At 38.3% G+C, this 16,231-nt stretch overlaps 1 pseudogene; it reads right to left on the bottom strand.

Annotated features, from left to right (window-relative positions):
• Window positions 1–4,499: 4,499 nt before the first annotated feature.
• LOC100768548 lies at window positions 4,500–10,111 on the bottom strand (annotated as a pseudogene).
• Window positions 10,112–16,231: the final 6,120 nt, after the last annotated feature.

Genomic DNA, 16,231 nt, shown 5'->3' with positions numbered 1-16,231 from the left:
ATTCATAGATTTTTGTAAGTACTTGTATGTATACATATGTGTATAGATATGTCTGTTAAATACATGTATACGTGTGTGTGTGTGTGTGTGTGTGTGTGTGTGTGTGTGTGTGTGTGTGTGTGTGTGTGTGTGTGCCTCTGTGTGTTGGTATTTTGAGCTGTCTCGGATAAACAAATACACCTGAACATCTCCAAAATGTGCTTCATATCTCTTCTCTTGATGGTTGCCTCTGTGTCCTCACCTTATCCTATATTACATACAATTTCTTCTCTGTTGCTGTTTTCTGAAATGATAAATACAGAGTTGTTCTCTGGTTCCATCTCCAAACAGATTGCTCTCAGGCTCTTATATTCTCCATTTTCCAAAGTGAAATGCTGTTCAGGGATTGATGAGATGATTCAATGCTGGGGTCTCTTTCTAGTCCTAGAATATAGAAGAGTTGCCAGGGGAAACAAATAAAGGATTTAAGTATTGAAACATTTTAGCTTCATCTTCTGACTGCAGAGAGAAGAGAGAGAATGGAGGTTGAGTCAATGAAATGGATGAAGATTTATTCAATTATATCTGAATAGTGAAACCTCTATACAAAACCTAGAGGAGGGAATTCAGACATTTGGGGGAATAGGTGGAGATTGAGGTTCTGGGCATGTGGAGAGGGCAATAATGCTTACAGGCACTTCTCTTATACCTCACTCAATTGTGTCTCTTCAGTGTTGGACTTGGGTGTTGCAATAAACCAAACATATGATCTGTAGGAAACTCTGATTTACTGTTGATTGATCACAAACACAGGAGACCTTGGCTTGTCATGACATGTGTTATGTTTTCAAATGTCCCCAAAATATCATTTGTTTGATCACCTGGTTCATAGCTGGAAGTACTATCTGGGTGGTTATCAGACCTTTAGGGGAGTTAAACCTGGCTGGTGGGTCACTGTGGGCCACTGAAAGTGTAGTGCATCCCTGATTCTATTCTAACTTCCTCTGCTGGTCCGATTGTCATGTGTGGGTCCTTTCACCACACTATCTGTTTGCCATGGATGGATAACTACTTCTGCCACTGTGCTCTTCCTGGTATGCTGGCTTGAAATTCCTCTGAAACTGTGAAACAAGATAAGCCCTTCTTTCAAGTTGCTTCCATCAAGTTTTCTGTCACAGGGATAGGAAGAGTCACTAACATAGCATTGGAATTGGGGTTAGTCATGTGTTACTGAATCTATTGTTTTATGGGCTCTACTGCTTATTCCTGGTAGATAGTGTCTGAACCACGTTAAGTTGTAAGATGTCCAATTAGGATACATAGAATTTAAGAGTTAATTAATGGGAGACAAATCCCTAAATATTTATTATTACAGAAATTGAATATTTTGAATTAGAATTTAGGGCAAAGTTGATTTTTATTTAAGCAAGTATCAAAGCCCTTGTAACATTATATGTAGCTTCTGAAGAAAAAAATAGGTGCCTTTGCCCTGCTTCTCTCTCTGCCACTGTGTTTTTTCCCCTCATTTTAGCTCTCTCATCCTCCTTGGTCACTTGGGTGACAATGACAATGTACTGTTTCATAACTATCAAACAACTGAAGGTTTCCAAATATTAGTCCAATGCAGACAGTGAAGGGCAACTACTTAAGGCAGCTTTGTAAAAGTTCCTGTTTTCTTTTGGGTGGAATGGAAAGCATGCCCATTATTTCTGTCTCACTTTCTCAAAGCTCCTGCCAAAAAATAAAATTAAAAAAATAAAAAGGATTCTCTCATGAAGGGGGCTGGGAGAGGTACAGAATCAAATATTCTATCATCTGCATGGTTGATATGGAGATCTACTGTTGCATGCTGGATTGCTGTAAAGTATAACATGAGTTTTAATAGGTATTAATAATAAAAGCCTGCATTGCGATATAAAGAAAATGCTGAGAAATCAGAGAGATGAAGGAACAAAATCGCAGCCACATCACCTACTCAACTTCTCAGCCAAAATAGACTGAGCTCCAGTCTCCTCTCACCTTATCACTTCTTCTCTCCACCCAGCCATATCACCTCCTGCCTGTCTGTACAGACCTCCAGATCTCTATGATTAACTAGTGGCTAGCTCTTCCCTCTGATATTCAGACAAGCTTTGTTAGAATATAAACAAGATTTCACTATAGTAAAACTTGTCACTTACTGTTTTGGTCTAAGCCGCCCATGTTTCAGAAGTAGAGTGCCTGGCATTTGACATCCTGTGTATTTATGTCATTTTATAAAGAAACATGTATGACACTGGAGATGAAGGTTGAATAAGTCTCATTTTTAGCTTCTTAGGAGTCTACTTTTTAAGTATTTCAGACAAACATCTTTGTAGGTAACAAAAGTCAGTCATTGGGGCAGGGAGATGGCTCAACAGCTAAAGCAATTTGCTTCCATACTTGAAGAATTGAGTGTGGTTCTTGGAAGTCACGTGATGGAAGAAGAGAACCAACTCTTAAAAGTTGTACTCTGACCAAAGCACATAAGCTACAGTACACCCAACTTCTAAATAAATAAATGTTTAAAATAAAAGTCAGCAGTGTGGAGTGATTTATTAGAGTATGGGCTACTTCTCAGTTAATGCACCTGCTTTTAAAGAGAAAATATGTTACAGAAAATGAAATATACAGATATTTCTCATATGGACTCCTCTTACAATATGGGTCATATCAGTTGTTACATTAATTTGACTTTATCTCTCGATCCACGCTAAACTGTCTCATCTCTGTGTCTTATCTGAGTACTGCTTTTCCAACCAGTACTATGGAGACCTTTATTAACCTTGTGCACAGTCAGATTTGCAGAAGAGACAGCATTGTAGGTGGGATTCTCTGAGGCTTCATTGCACACAACCCACAGAAAGTGCATGTTAGAAAAGTGTGCTCCAAAGTAGGGAATCCAAAGTCTTTTGGGAGTTTCTAATAATTTCTAGCCTCTTCTCTCTGTCTTGTACAGGTGCCACTAACAGGAAAATTACCATCTAATACCAGCAACTAATTTATAATTAGGATTACCAATTTCCAACAAGCATATCACATACCAAATTCTACATAGCTCAAAACTACATATTGCTCAAAATGTTTGAAGTTCACATACTCTTCTTGTATAGTTATAGCTAGGTATGATGACTTACAACTGCAGTCCCATCACTTGGGAGCCCAAGAGATGGCTTATCATAAAATAGAAGACAACATGGGCTAGATACTTACTTCTCTCACCTGGGTTACTCTGTGACTCCTTCTAAAACATCTTACAAAGTAAAATACCAAGAAGTTAATAAAGGTATCACAGTAGGATATTTTATGAATGTGCCCCATTCTACTTAAGATTCTTTGGGAAATACTAGTTTATCACACAATATTTGGTCATCACTGAGCTAATACTGGCTAAAAGAAAAGTCAATAAATAATGTGATCTGCCTAATTTTATATGAGATAATTATACATATATATGTGTTATGAATATTTGAGTATCAACATGACTAGGATAGCTCATTATCAAATGGATAGCTATAGAATTTAAAATAGTGATAAATGATTTAAATCTTCTAGGTAGAAAAAAAGCATGCATTATTCATTAAAGATGAGTGACAGAAGTTTATTTATGCCTTGCAAAGATCTCTAAATGCATCCAGTCTTTTTCTTTGTCTGTTCACCTTCAGTAAAGTCATGCAATAAAACATGAACTAATGAACAAACCCAAGATTGGCAATGTTTGTGTTGAAATGTTTGATAAGATTTTAGTGATTTGAATTCTGTTTTGCTATTTTCCATCTGTTGTACAACAGGAATTAGAAAACAATAATGCACATGCCATGACCAGGGCTGGACACATGTTATGACCAGGACTAGTGAGTTCAGGGGTTAGTACAACAACTAAACTCTGGCTTCTTAGGGGTGCATCACAATCCATTAACCTAGTAGGACCATTCTTTCAGTACAATTCTATTGATTCTATTACTTCAGTTCACTAACATAGGCGATTCTCCTGTTACACAAGAAATAATACTGAAGGGTTACTGGAAATGGCAGATGCTCATTCATGAAACCATAGCAAATAAGTATTTTTATTAGTCAATTTACTGCCAATACTACTATTCCTTTGGGAGATTTAGGGGTGTGTGTGTGTGTGTGTGTGTGTGTGTGTGTGTGTGTGTGTGTGTGTGTGTGTGTGTGTACACGAGTGCTTGAGGCTATACACAGATTTTTGGAAAAAGTTTGATCCTTAGAAAGAAGATACATAGATTAACCAAGTAAGTAAGAAGAAAAGAATTTCTGTACTTGGTGGTTGACTTTGGGTGGAATTGATCAATACATTTTATGCTTCCTTTTTGGGGTAACTAGCCTGAAATTATTGTTAGACTGAGAATGTACAGTTAGTAAAAATAAAAGAATAACAAACAAAATAATAACATAAGCTGATTTTTCTACTTCATCTTTTGTTTTCAATGCTACAATCCTTTCCAGTTTATTCTTTTTTTTTTTACAATAAAAAAGCATTAATACTTTCCATTCTTGTCAACTTTAGCCAAAGCCTTCTGTCCTGTGCTCATTTTACCATTTTTTCTTGCCACTCATCAAGTCCTTGCTGTAAAACTTAGTGTAATCTTCTTTCTCTTCTGCAGGCTCATCTGACCACGTTAGTTTCTTTGATGGGCAGGTTGGCAGTGATGCTAGAGGTTCTGGAGGCTTTGCAAACTTAGGGAAGCCATAGCTTAATTCTTTAGAGATGTAATCAGAGATAAGATTATTGGTTTAGCAAACAACCACCTTCCTTGTCCCTGGAAACCTGATCACTAGTGAAAACTTCAACTGTGTGTACCTGGGCTTTGACATAGACATTATTGGCTTTCAGTGCCGGCATAGTTTTGCTGACCTTTGTCTCCAGCCACTTCAATTGTCTTCTCTGTGCTGTCCTTGAAATATTTCTTGTTCAATGCTTCTTTTTCATCTATGATACGGTGAGGTGACTTTTCAAGTCCTGGAAATTTCAGCAATAGGATGCAATTTGGAAACATGTCATCCATTAACTAAAACCTGATTCAAGGGCTGATACTTTCCATCTTTACCACCCTTTCTGAGGTAGTGAAGGAGCAGAAATAGGGGATCAATGGATGTTATAAGTAGAGAAGCCCCCCTGATTGAACTGATTGACTAATCAACTAAGAATTGTGTTTTTCCTTGAAAACATTCATTTCATACAGCTACTGTATGCACATACTGAACAAGTAAGTGCTCCTCTCCCTGGATGCAGATTAACCCATGTTACAGATATGAGGTCTCTCTTTGTCTTTGTTGAAGCATCTTTTAAACATTCTGGTCCAGGAACATATGCTACTTGGCTGCTGCCCCCTGCAGTTCACATCCACAGTCATGTTGCCACACTAATTTTTTTTAACGTTTTTGAGATTAGAATATAATGACATTTCTCTCTTCCTCATTCCTCCCTTAAAACCCTCCCACATACCCTTCCCTGATTTTCTTCAAATACATGGCCTAATTTTTTTACTGTTATTGCATGCATATATGTATGCATGCATGTATGCGTGCATGAATGTATGTGTATGTATTCCTAAACAGAATCTGTTCAGATAGTAAAATGTATAGTGGGAAATTACCAATATGGAGTTAGGTAGAAATATAAGGGTATTTAATAGGGAAAAGCCTTACTTATAGAGCGACCTAGCCAGCTGGCGTGGCAGTGGTCTGTCCAGCAAGCACAAGTAAGCGTGGCTACAGCTTCCCCTACAAAAATGTTACTTGTCGGTATGTTTTCATGTCAGGGCTGACCATTTTGTACTGGACCACCAATTTGTGTGCTCTTCCCTGGGGAGGATGACCTCTCCTGACTTTAGCTTCCCATAGTTGCCTATAGTTCTTTGTGTAGTGATACGGTCTCGAGGGATTTTCCATCATCCACTTTGGCATGTTCATTGGTGTCTTCCTTGTTCAGTTCATGTTTGGACATACATAGTTTTAATGAACTTTTTTTCATCTGGGCTGACTGGTGTTCCCACAAAGACCCAAGATCACTTAACAGAGACTCCGATATCAGACATGAGAAGACCTCTTTTGAGTTGCTGTCCATAAGACTCCTTAAAACTGAATTATGTTTGCCTTGACTGCCCAGAAATAGAGCCTAGATATTAATGAGTTGGTTCCCCTATCTGAGGACTAGCTTTGGTTGTACAGATGGCACAGTGGATGCTTCCAAAGGAGGATGGCAACCAACAGTCCTACCCAGCTATGATGCCTATGAACTATATCAGCAACCACTGGGGCACGGTCACCCTAAAGGTGCAGTAATGCCATGTATTCCTTGACCACAGGGAGCAGCTCTCAAATTGGAGACATAAGAATAGTTTAATAAGAAGTCATCCATGCCTTGTCCTGGAAACCCAGTTAACTACCCAATTAAGTTATGGTTATTGGAGGAATATCCACAACCATTAGTTCACTCAACCAGGATAATGCCTAACAACAATATTTACACATGTCTCTGTATACACACAGATAAGTGTTGTCTTTACATCCCATCCAGGAAACTTCTCTTTGCAACAGAATTTTAATAATTATTTTTGTGTTCATTTCTATTTTATGTGCACTGGTGTTTTGCCTTCATGCCTATGAGAGGATACTGGATCGCCTAGAACTGGAGTCACAGACAGTTATGAGTTGCTGTCTGGGTGCTGGGAATTGAACCCATTTCCACTGGAAGGTGAACCAGTGCCTTTAACCTCTGAGTCATTCCTTCATCCCCTCAACTGATTTTTAAGGGTAAAATTTATCAGAAAATTTAAGTTTCAGGCAAAATTTCCCAAAAGAATGCTTTTCTAGATCATATTATCTCACCTGTTATGTATGTTTCTCACCAGAGTTGTAAGTTTGTCACAACAGATAAACTTATATTGGACTATCAAGTTCTCAAAGCACACACTTGACTTAATGATTTAGCTTGAATGGTGCATTGGCTACTTTTCTCAGTGTTATGACAATATACTCAACAATATACTCATTCCTGGCAGGGAATGAAGGGTGGCAGGAAGCAGTAACTCACAGAAGATCCTTATTCATGAAGCAGATGAATGATAGATCCCAAATTGTTCTCTCATTTTTTAAAAAATTATTTCTTTTAATTTTGAGATTGCAGTACAATCTGCAGAAACCACCATTTTATTATGTTTATAGCTCTGTCTTGCTACTTATTTGGAATCACATGCATGTAGACATTTCAGAGTGACCTTTTTATACTTACTAACGGGCAGTAACACCTTTTGAGTTTTCTGTCTTGAGAACTCATTTAAATGCGAACATTATTCCATTTTATGAATGTACTGCAGTTTATTTGTCCACTCAGGACTGAAGAACACTGTTCTTGCTTTCAATTTTAGAAATTATGAATGTAGCTATAGTAAGTGTGTTCACGGGTTTTTGTGAGAGTACATGGTTTCTAACTTTCTTGGATAGATATCGAGGGGAACAATTGCTAGATGTGTTGAGAAGGCTGTGTTTAATGTAATAAGAAGCTGTCCCAGGAATGAAATGAGAGAGAAGTAGGAGGTCAATCTGGAAGGGCCATAGATCAGTGAGATTTGGACGAGTGCAGACTCTATGAATGCTGCCAACGTGTCTGTGACTTCTTACGTGTGTCAGTACTCTGGTGTCTGGAAGACACTGTTTCGTTGATATCATGCATCTCTCTGGCTCTTACAGAATTTTTTCTATCTTTGCTCCCACATAGTTCCTTAAGCTGAGGGCAGGTATTGGATAAAGACATCTCATTTTACATTCCCACCAGGAAAGAATAAGAGTGCTCTGTATTCTTGCCAGCACTTGACATGTTGATGTTTCAGATTTTGGCCACTGTAAAGTTGTGTCATCATATCTCACTGTTATTTTTGCAATTCTCTAGAGCCATATAGGACCATTGTACATCCACAGTTCTACTCACCACCAGAAAAGTCTTTCTGTTGAAGTACCTGCAAAGGTCTTTGGACCAAAGTTTAATCCTTTCTCCATTGCATTTTAAGATGTCTTATTGAATTTTAAGATGTCTTCATATATTGTAGATAATAATAAAATATCCCATATATCATTTCTCTCAGTCTGGGACTTTTCATTCATTCCTCTGACATGTTTTTCAGGACAAATTGAAATCTTGCTTTCCATCTTTTTCCAAGCCCATACTTTTTCTGTTTATTTAAAAAGTCACAAAGACACCCAATGTTCTCCAGGTTTCTACTCTACTGTCTTGCAGGAATTTATATATTTGCTTGTACATTTAAGCCTGGGACTCATTTTGAGTTAATTTTTTGAAGGGCATAAAATCTTGTCCAGGAATTATTTTCTTACATGTGGCTATTCAATTTTCCAAGCACCATTTGTTGTAAAATGCAGTCTGTATTTATTTTATAAGATGCCTGAGCCAAGTTTTCTAGCAACTTATCTTGAAAGTTTGTTTGCCTTGTTTAGTGATTCTTTTTTATTTTAAACTAAATATTAAAGTTTTGATTCACACAATATATTCTGTTCATTCTTTCCCCTCCTTCATCATCTTCCAGATCTGTCCTATCTCCCCAGCCTTCCAGCTCCATGCTTTGCTTCTCTCTTTTTTCTTTTTTATTCATTTTATATGTCTTTCCCATTATCTACCTTGATCCCATTCATTTCCCTTTGCATTCACATCCACCCTCAACCCCTGGCCCCCCAAACCCCTGCAATAAAATAAAACTTAAGAGAAACGGGGGAAAGGTGGAAAATTAAAATCTTGTTATGGAAACTGCAGTGTGACACCGAGTCACATAGTGAACACTTTTGCCCATATATCTTTACTTGTAAGTGTTCATTGCAGAGAGTCATTGGTCTGGTTTGAGGCCTCTGGTCTGTACTACACTGTCTATGCTGGGCCCTCATTGCAACTACTCAGAGTTATCCTATTGTTGGCCTGTGCTGTGGAGATCCTGCAACTTTGGGTCTGATCATCAGGTTCCTTCACATGCTCCCACAGATAAAAGAAACATGTAGATGTTGGGTCATGTGAAGTCATAACCCTGGTCTGGGCCTGGGCAGTATCAGGGTTGGTCTACCCACTAGTTCTCCTTGTCTTTACCACCAGGGTTAACTTCCTAGCATTGCTAATACTCTACCTCTTTCAGCAATGTTTCCCTCTCTCTCTTATGAAAACAAACAGGCAAATAAAATCACAAGCAAACAAGGACAAAGCTAAATGAATCAACTAACAAAAGGAAAAAAAAAGAAAGAGCATGGGAAACACACACACACACACACACACACACACACACCTTAAAAATGGAAACGATAATGCAGCACGGAAATAAAAGACCCAGAGACAGATATTGGGGTTCAAGCTTCAAGGTAAAGATTAGATAAGCAAAGCAGCCACACCAGCAGATCATATCTTTACCCAGCTGAAATGGCAATCCTGTCCCCATGATTCCCCAGAGGCAAAAGGCTCTGAATTCCTGTCTCCTCCTCCTTATATTCGTTTCTCCTCCCAGCTATATCAGTCCTGTCTCTACCTCCCTAGTATTGGTATTAAAGACATGTATCCCAGGTGCTGAGATCACCTTTGTGTAAGCCGTTTCTTTTAGGACTGGGTTAATTTACTATAGTCAGTGTGACCTTGAAGTAACAGAGATCTTTCTACCTCTTATTCCTGAGTCCTTGTATTAAAGGTGTATACCACACTGCCTAGCTTCTATAGCTACCTAGTATGGCTGCTTTGGTATTTTGATCTCCATTGGCATTAATAAATCAAAAACAACATATCACCACTCCATAATATACAAGCAAAGGACCAGAAAGATAAAAAAAATGCCCAAACAAAGCTAAATGAGACAAAAATTCTACAAATATATCTTTGATTTGTTTTATGTTGGCCATCTACTGTAGGGCATGGGGTATGCCATTAAGTGTGGTAGAGATACTACCATGGAGAAGCCTAGTTTTCCTTTGTGAGTGGTTATCAGTAGGAGATATTGTCTAGGTTGGGAATGGAAGCTCATTTCTACTTACTTTTCCATCTCAGCACTGGGACCTTGTTTGCTTTGGACTTGTGCAGGTTGTACATGCTGCCATAGTCAGTCTCCATGAGCTCATATGTGTATCAATCCTGTTATGTCCAAATGACACTGTTTTCTGGGTATCATCCATCCCCTTTGGTTCTTCCAATCTTTTTGCCTTCTCTTCCCTGAGCCCTGAGAGAAGGAATTTGATGGAAATATACCATTTCAGACCCATTGTTCCAAAGTCTCACTTTCTGCACATTGTCTAGTTGTGAGTCTCTGTAGCAGTTTCTACCTAATGTAAGAGGAAGCTTCTTTGATGATGACCAAAAAAGTCACTATCTATGGGTATAGCAGAATGTTGGAAAGAATCATTTTGTTTTTATGTCATTTTAGCAGAAAATCATATTTGCTTCCCTTCTGTGTTTATGCCCTATCTAGTCTCAGGTTCTTGGCCACCTGAGCAGTGTTGGGCATGGAGTTAACCTTATGGAGTTAACCTTTCATGGAGTTAACCTCATCTCATGGAGTTAATCTTAAGTATAATCAGATAGTGATTGGTTTCTCCATCCCACAATGTTTGTGTCACTGTTGCTCCAGCATTGTGAAGGACTAAATATCAATTCATATCTTGCAGGTAGGTCACCATTGTAGATCCGCAGGTTTCTAGAAGTGTTAATGTTTACCTTTCTCCTTTGGTAGACTGCAGAGTACTTTCTATTGCCATGAACACTAGTCAGTAGGGGTGAAGGCACTTGTTAGGCATTAGCTTGACTTCATGTTCAGTAAGATATGTAGGTGTTGTCTTCAGTAATAGGGTACAAGTTGTTTGGATGTTTCAATGAAACCCCTTTGACCAACAACCTATTTACCTATAACACATTCCAAGATTGTTTCTTTGCTGATTTTTATAGATAATCTAAGTACACAATCACAGCTCTTGTGAAGAAAGAGAAATTTCAATCTTAATTTCCCATTCTGTACTTCTCTTCTTTCCTTTTTCTCATTTTGACACATTCTGTTGGATGGTAAAAAGGAATAGTGTAATGACAAATCCTTAACTGATTTTTATTAATTCCCCTTCCACCAAAAAAGTAGTTCAGATATTTATAATCATGTCAAATGTGCAAGTTAATGAAGCTCTGAGATTAGTTGGGTCTGCAGTAGGAAGAAAAATTTCCTGAGGGGGGAAAAACCCCTAAGATTCCAATTGGATAGAGTGATTATAACAGACACAGTGTTACAGGCTACGGGAGCCAAATGAGCAAAGACATTATCTACAAGGGAAAAAAATAAGCCTACAGAATGGAAAAGAGAGAAATGTAACTTAAAAGGGCTGCTTAGTTTAGGGTTCCAGGAATTAGGTAAGGTTTAAATCAGTGAGGTCATCTCATGGGTTTATTTCTCTATATCTTCCATTTTGGAGAGGAATTGGGAGTAAGTAATTGCTAAGTGGTGATTCGGGATATCCTTCTGTGTGCTTTAAATATGTGTTGCTTTTATTGGTTGATGAATAAAGCTGTTTTGACATATGGAAGAGAAGAATATAGCTAGGCGGGAAATCCAAGCAGAGATATAGTGAAAAACAAAACAGAGCTGAGGAGACATGAGCCAGCTGTCAAGGAACCAAGCCACGTAGAAAATGAGGTAACAAGCCACAAACCACATAGAAAAGCATACATAAGAAATATGGATTAATTTAAATGTAAGAGTTAATAATGTGCATAAGCTATTGGCCAAGTAATTATAATTAATAATAAGCACCTGAGTGATTATTATGTAAGTAATTGTGGGAAAGAAACCAGTCCAGTGGGACCGGGCAGGACACAAGAAAAGCTCCAGCTAAAAAGTGGCTTGGTGAAATGTTTTTAGAAATGTAATACTTTTAGGTCCATTATATATGGATCAGAATTAGGCTACCTGGTTTCATTGAAAGTATGTAAGTTAGAATAGGAGCCTTCACAAGGGAACATGGCTTTCTTGGACTTCCATGGATATCGTTCAAGTTTATCTTAAAATTAGGTTTGAAGTTTTCACTTTCATTTGGTATATTCTGAGAACTGATTTGGGAATTTATCATAGGGATTCTCAGTTTCTACCTTACATTTCACTATGACTATTCTTTTCTCATGCATTTTTCCCCAACTCTGCACCCCCCCCCCCCGCTTCAAGTTCTCTCCTCCCAGAGGACAACTTTGTGTGTCAGCCCTCAGGTTCTGTCAATATGGTTTCTGAAGTTGGGTTTCTCTCTGCCCTGGATATTTCCAAAGAAGTCAAGCTTAATGATCAGTGAGCTTCAGGAACCTTACCTGTCTCTTCCTCCTGAGACTAGGAATACAATTGTATCACCACCTTGCCTAGCTTTTGAGTGGAGACTGAGTGCAAGTCCTGCGCTTAGCCAGAATTCTACTGACTGTGCCTTCTCCCATTGTTGGGAGCCAAATCTCAAGGCTTGGCATGAGATCCTAGGCCATGCTTGGCAGGCCACATAGTTAACCTTTACATAGCAGCTCCTTAGAACCTCAGCTCAAGAAAGGGAACAATTTGACTCAGTCCTCCACCCACAGGCTCAGTCACCTAGGCAACCCCTTCCTGGACCTCTTACTCATGAACTCTTTACCCTGCCAAACATCCTTTTTGTGGCTTCCTAATATCCTGTCTATACTAACACCTGGTGCACAAACAACCCATTCTGCCCCTCCCCATATCCTGACTATATAAGCTAGCCTGAGAAAAGTAAACTTTGCCACTTGATCAGAATCCTCTCTTGTGGTAGCTCTTTCTGCGTCTCTTGTCCCCATTCCCTATCCCTGACTCTCTTGCCCCAGGTTGACGTCCTGCAGGTCGGGACATCCCATCCCCTTCTCTTTTCCCTCATTTTAATCCATATTCTGGTGCACTACTCTGGAGTGGAAAATCTTGCATGCAAAATTGGAAGACTGAAATGTTGTTGATGTTAAGAAAGTAAAAGCTTGTTAGAAGAAGACATGAACTCTTCTCTACATAAGTGAGTCTGATGCATTTGTGTGCATTTCTAGTGAAGGATGAAAAAGAGGCTTGCTGGGTTAGTACTTGATTACTTACATTTATTTTAGATAAAGCTTATTTTTTTACAGAGAACTTAAAAGTAGTTTAAACAGTCAAGTAGCATAAATATGAGAAGAGACTTATTGTCAACTGATTATTTATTCAAATAAGGTTGATTCATGCTTCACTCTATACAAAAGAAATCGAACTGAACTGATTCAAGGACTACTTAATATGAATGTACTGGTACATGTGCTAATTTCAGTCTTGTCTGTCTCAGTAGCATATTTTATATTTGTATTTACTAATATTCTTTCAAAACATCAAATGTATTTGTGGTGTTTTGATTGATATTCTAAAATATTACCTAAGATATTTAGAACTGTATAATTCTGATGAACAGACATATATGCATGAATTGCCAACAAAAGACTTCATGCATGAAAATACATTGGTATAAAAGTCAGCAGGGAAACAGAAATATGTACTCAAGGAGAAAAAGGCATGTCGTAGATATCAGGTTGTGTGTTTTCAAAGGGTAATAGAGGATACCAAATTCCTCTTTTAATTTCCTCTTGGATGCTTTTGAATCTGCTAGAAATATTTTTTAAACTAGCCAACTGATCTCTGTAACTTCAAGGCCAGCCTGAGCTACATAGCTAGTTCCAGGACAGCCAAGGACTGTTACACAGAGGAAACCCTGTCTCAAAAAAACCAAAACCAGGGATGGAGAGATGGCTCAGAGATTAAGAGCACTGACTGCTCTTCCAGAGTTCCTGAGTTCAATTCCCAGCATCCACATGGTGGCTCCCAACCATCCGTTATGAGATCTGGTGCCCTCTTCTGGTGGGCAGATATACAGATATACAGGGAAACAGAATGTTGTATACATAACAAATAAATAAAATCTTAAAAAAAACCCTTAACCAAACTAAACCAAACCAAACAACAAACTAGCCAACTTTTGCAATATGCCATAAATTGTGTCCTTTGAAACTAAAGATGTGTTGAAAAATTTAAATAACAGCTTAAAAGTTTTTGAGAGAGCATGTACACTTTAAAATTATTTTTGGAAACTTGTAAGAAAATACTATCTTTAGAGGGGCTTGGTTTAAAAATGCACTTATACACCATATGCTTTATTAGTTTTTACTTAAATTATGTGCCTTCAATGATTAAAGATGATTACATTTTAGGAAAGTGTCTGTGATCACTCTCTTTTTCACTGGGTTTCAAAATATCAGTTGTTGTAGTACATAGCAACATGGCTGATGGATCTGGGGACACCAGCAGCCCTCAGTGTGCTTCTTGTAAATGAGCACAATAAAGAGGAGCATATGTCAGGGGGAGGAAAGGGCCTTAGACACATGGTGATGCTATGATTAGTGCTTTTTGTGTGTTTGTCTTTATCTCGTTCTGGCCTGTAACTTACTGAGTAACCCAAGCTGGTCTTGAACCAATGATGCTTCTCCTCTCTTATCTTCTCAGCTTTCTGGGATTCCAAGACTGCAGCATCTCATCTTGCTGCCCATGACTATTTTTCTTCTTAAGATTTGACTCTTTTCTAACATTCTCATTTTCGGCCTCTTGTTATTCACAAGTTTCTAGGACCCATCTCTTCTTGCTCTGTTTTCTTATCTTTTAGTTGTAGGATAGTGCTCCCCAACCTTGGTTGCTCCATTATTTCTTGTAGTTTATGTCTAACTGCCCACACATTTGCAAATATTCCCTCTTTAAAGCCCATTCAAAGAATCATAATCAGAGTACAGCATCTGTTGCCTGCTGTGATGTTGACTGGTACTGACTGTAAATTTCCTGAGGATGTATCTGTTGATCTTTCTCTGTGTTAGCTGTTTTTACTTCTGTGCTGTGATGGTTTTGAAATGTAAGCAATATTTTTCTTCTGATATTGCCTATTATCATTTCACTATTCCAAATGAGAGCACCCAAGCTGCTGGTTCACTGCTTTATTGAAAGGTTTTTTGTTTCTTTAAAGCATGAGTTTAGGGTGTGGACTGAAGAGACTTCAAAAAAACTGAAGAGTTATAAAGATAAACCTAGAATAAAACAAAAAAGCCAATAAAACAAAAACTTTGTTATATCAGGCAAGATGAGTTAAGGAAAAGGAGTCATGGAATTCCATCTCCTGAGCTGCTTAGAACTGACACTGTACTAACTTCCACCTTCAAGAAACAAGTCTAAGTAAAAGTCAGATGCCAGATCCTTGATACAGGACCAAGGGTATAGTAAGGATGATGCTCAGAAGATGCTTGGACCCTAGAAAAAAGAACATTACTGAAAATTGTAAGTAGAAAGCCAGTCACAACCACAAGTCTTAGTTTTCATCTGATGAAGTATTAGAACCAGTGTATGGTGATATATTGTTTATGATCTAATAATGCTTGCCTGGAGATCAGAATGCAAAGCTAGCCACAGCCATGGAGGCCAAGCAGTTGTGGTATACACCTTTAGTCCTGCAACCATAGAAGCTGGGTGGTGGTGGTGCACTCTTTTAATCCCAGGACTCAGGAGACAGAGACAGATGGATCTCTGTGAGTTCAAGGACACCCTGGAGTACATGAGAGTGAGTGAATCCATCTAAAAAGAGAAACAGAGATCACCAAAGGAGATCTCAGAACTTGGGATTCCATGGTTTTAATCCCAGCATTGGAGGGGTATATAAGGGCCTTATGCAGGATTCTATATTGGATAGACAATCTTTGGCAATTAGTCTCCAGCCATGTTGAGGACAGAATTGATTCACACCTGATAGAGGTAAGAGCTAGTAGCTAGCTACTTTGCTTCTCTGATCTTCAGCTTGAACCCCATATCTGTCTCTGGCTATTTATAATTCATGCCACACCAATGTTTCACTGGTCACAAGAGAGTTTTGCCTGGTGGATAAATGGTCAACAGTTAGACAAAAACATTAGAAATATGAGCAGAAGTAAGAATGCACTAAAAATACCAATGGACATTCCAGTGGTTTGGTGATATGCGGATGTCTCAGAAGTTAAATCAACATGAAAAGATGATAAAAAGAAAGGCATTTATGGATTAAATGACAGTACATTTTGTTCCCCAGAGAAGTAAAATTAAAAATAGAAAAATTAATTGTACCTATGATGATAAATATCATTTTCATATCCCAATGTGGAGACTTGGACACATTTACCGAA

Source organism: Cricetulus griseus, chromosome 2 (assembly GCF_003668045.3).
Source record: "Cricetulus griseus strain 17A/GY chromosome 2, alternate assembly CriGri-PICRH-1.0, whole genome shotgun sequence".
NCBI classification, from domain to species: domain Eukaryota; kingdom Metazoa; phylum Chordata; class Mammalia; order Rodentia; family Cricetidae; genus Cricetulus; species Cricetulus griseus.
This window is presented reverse-complemented; position numbering and strand designations above follow the sequence as displayed.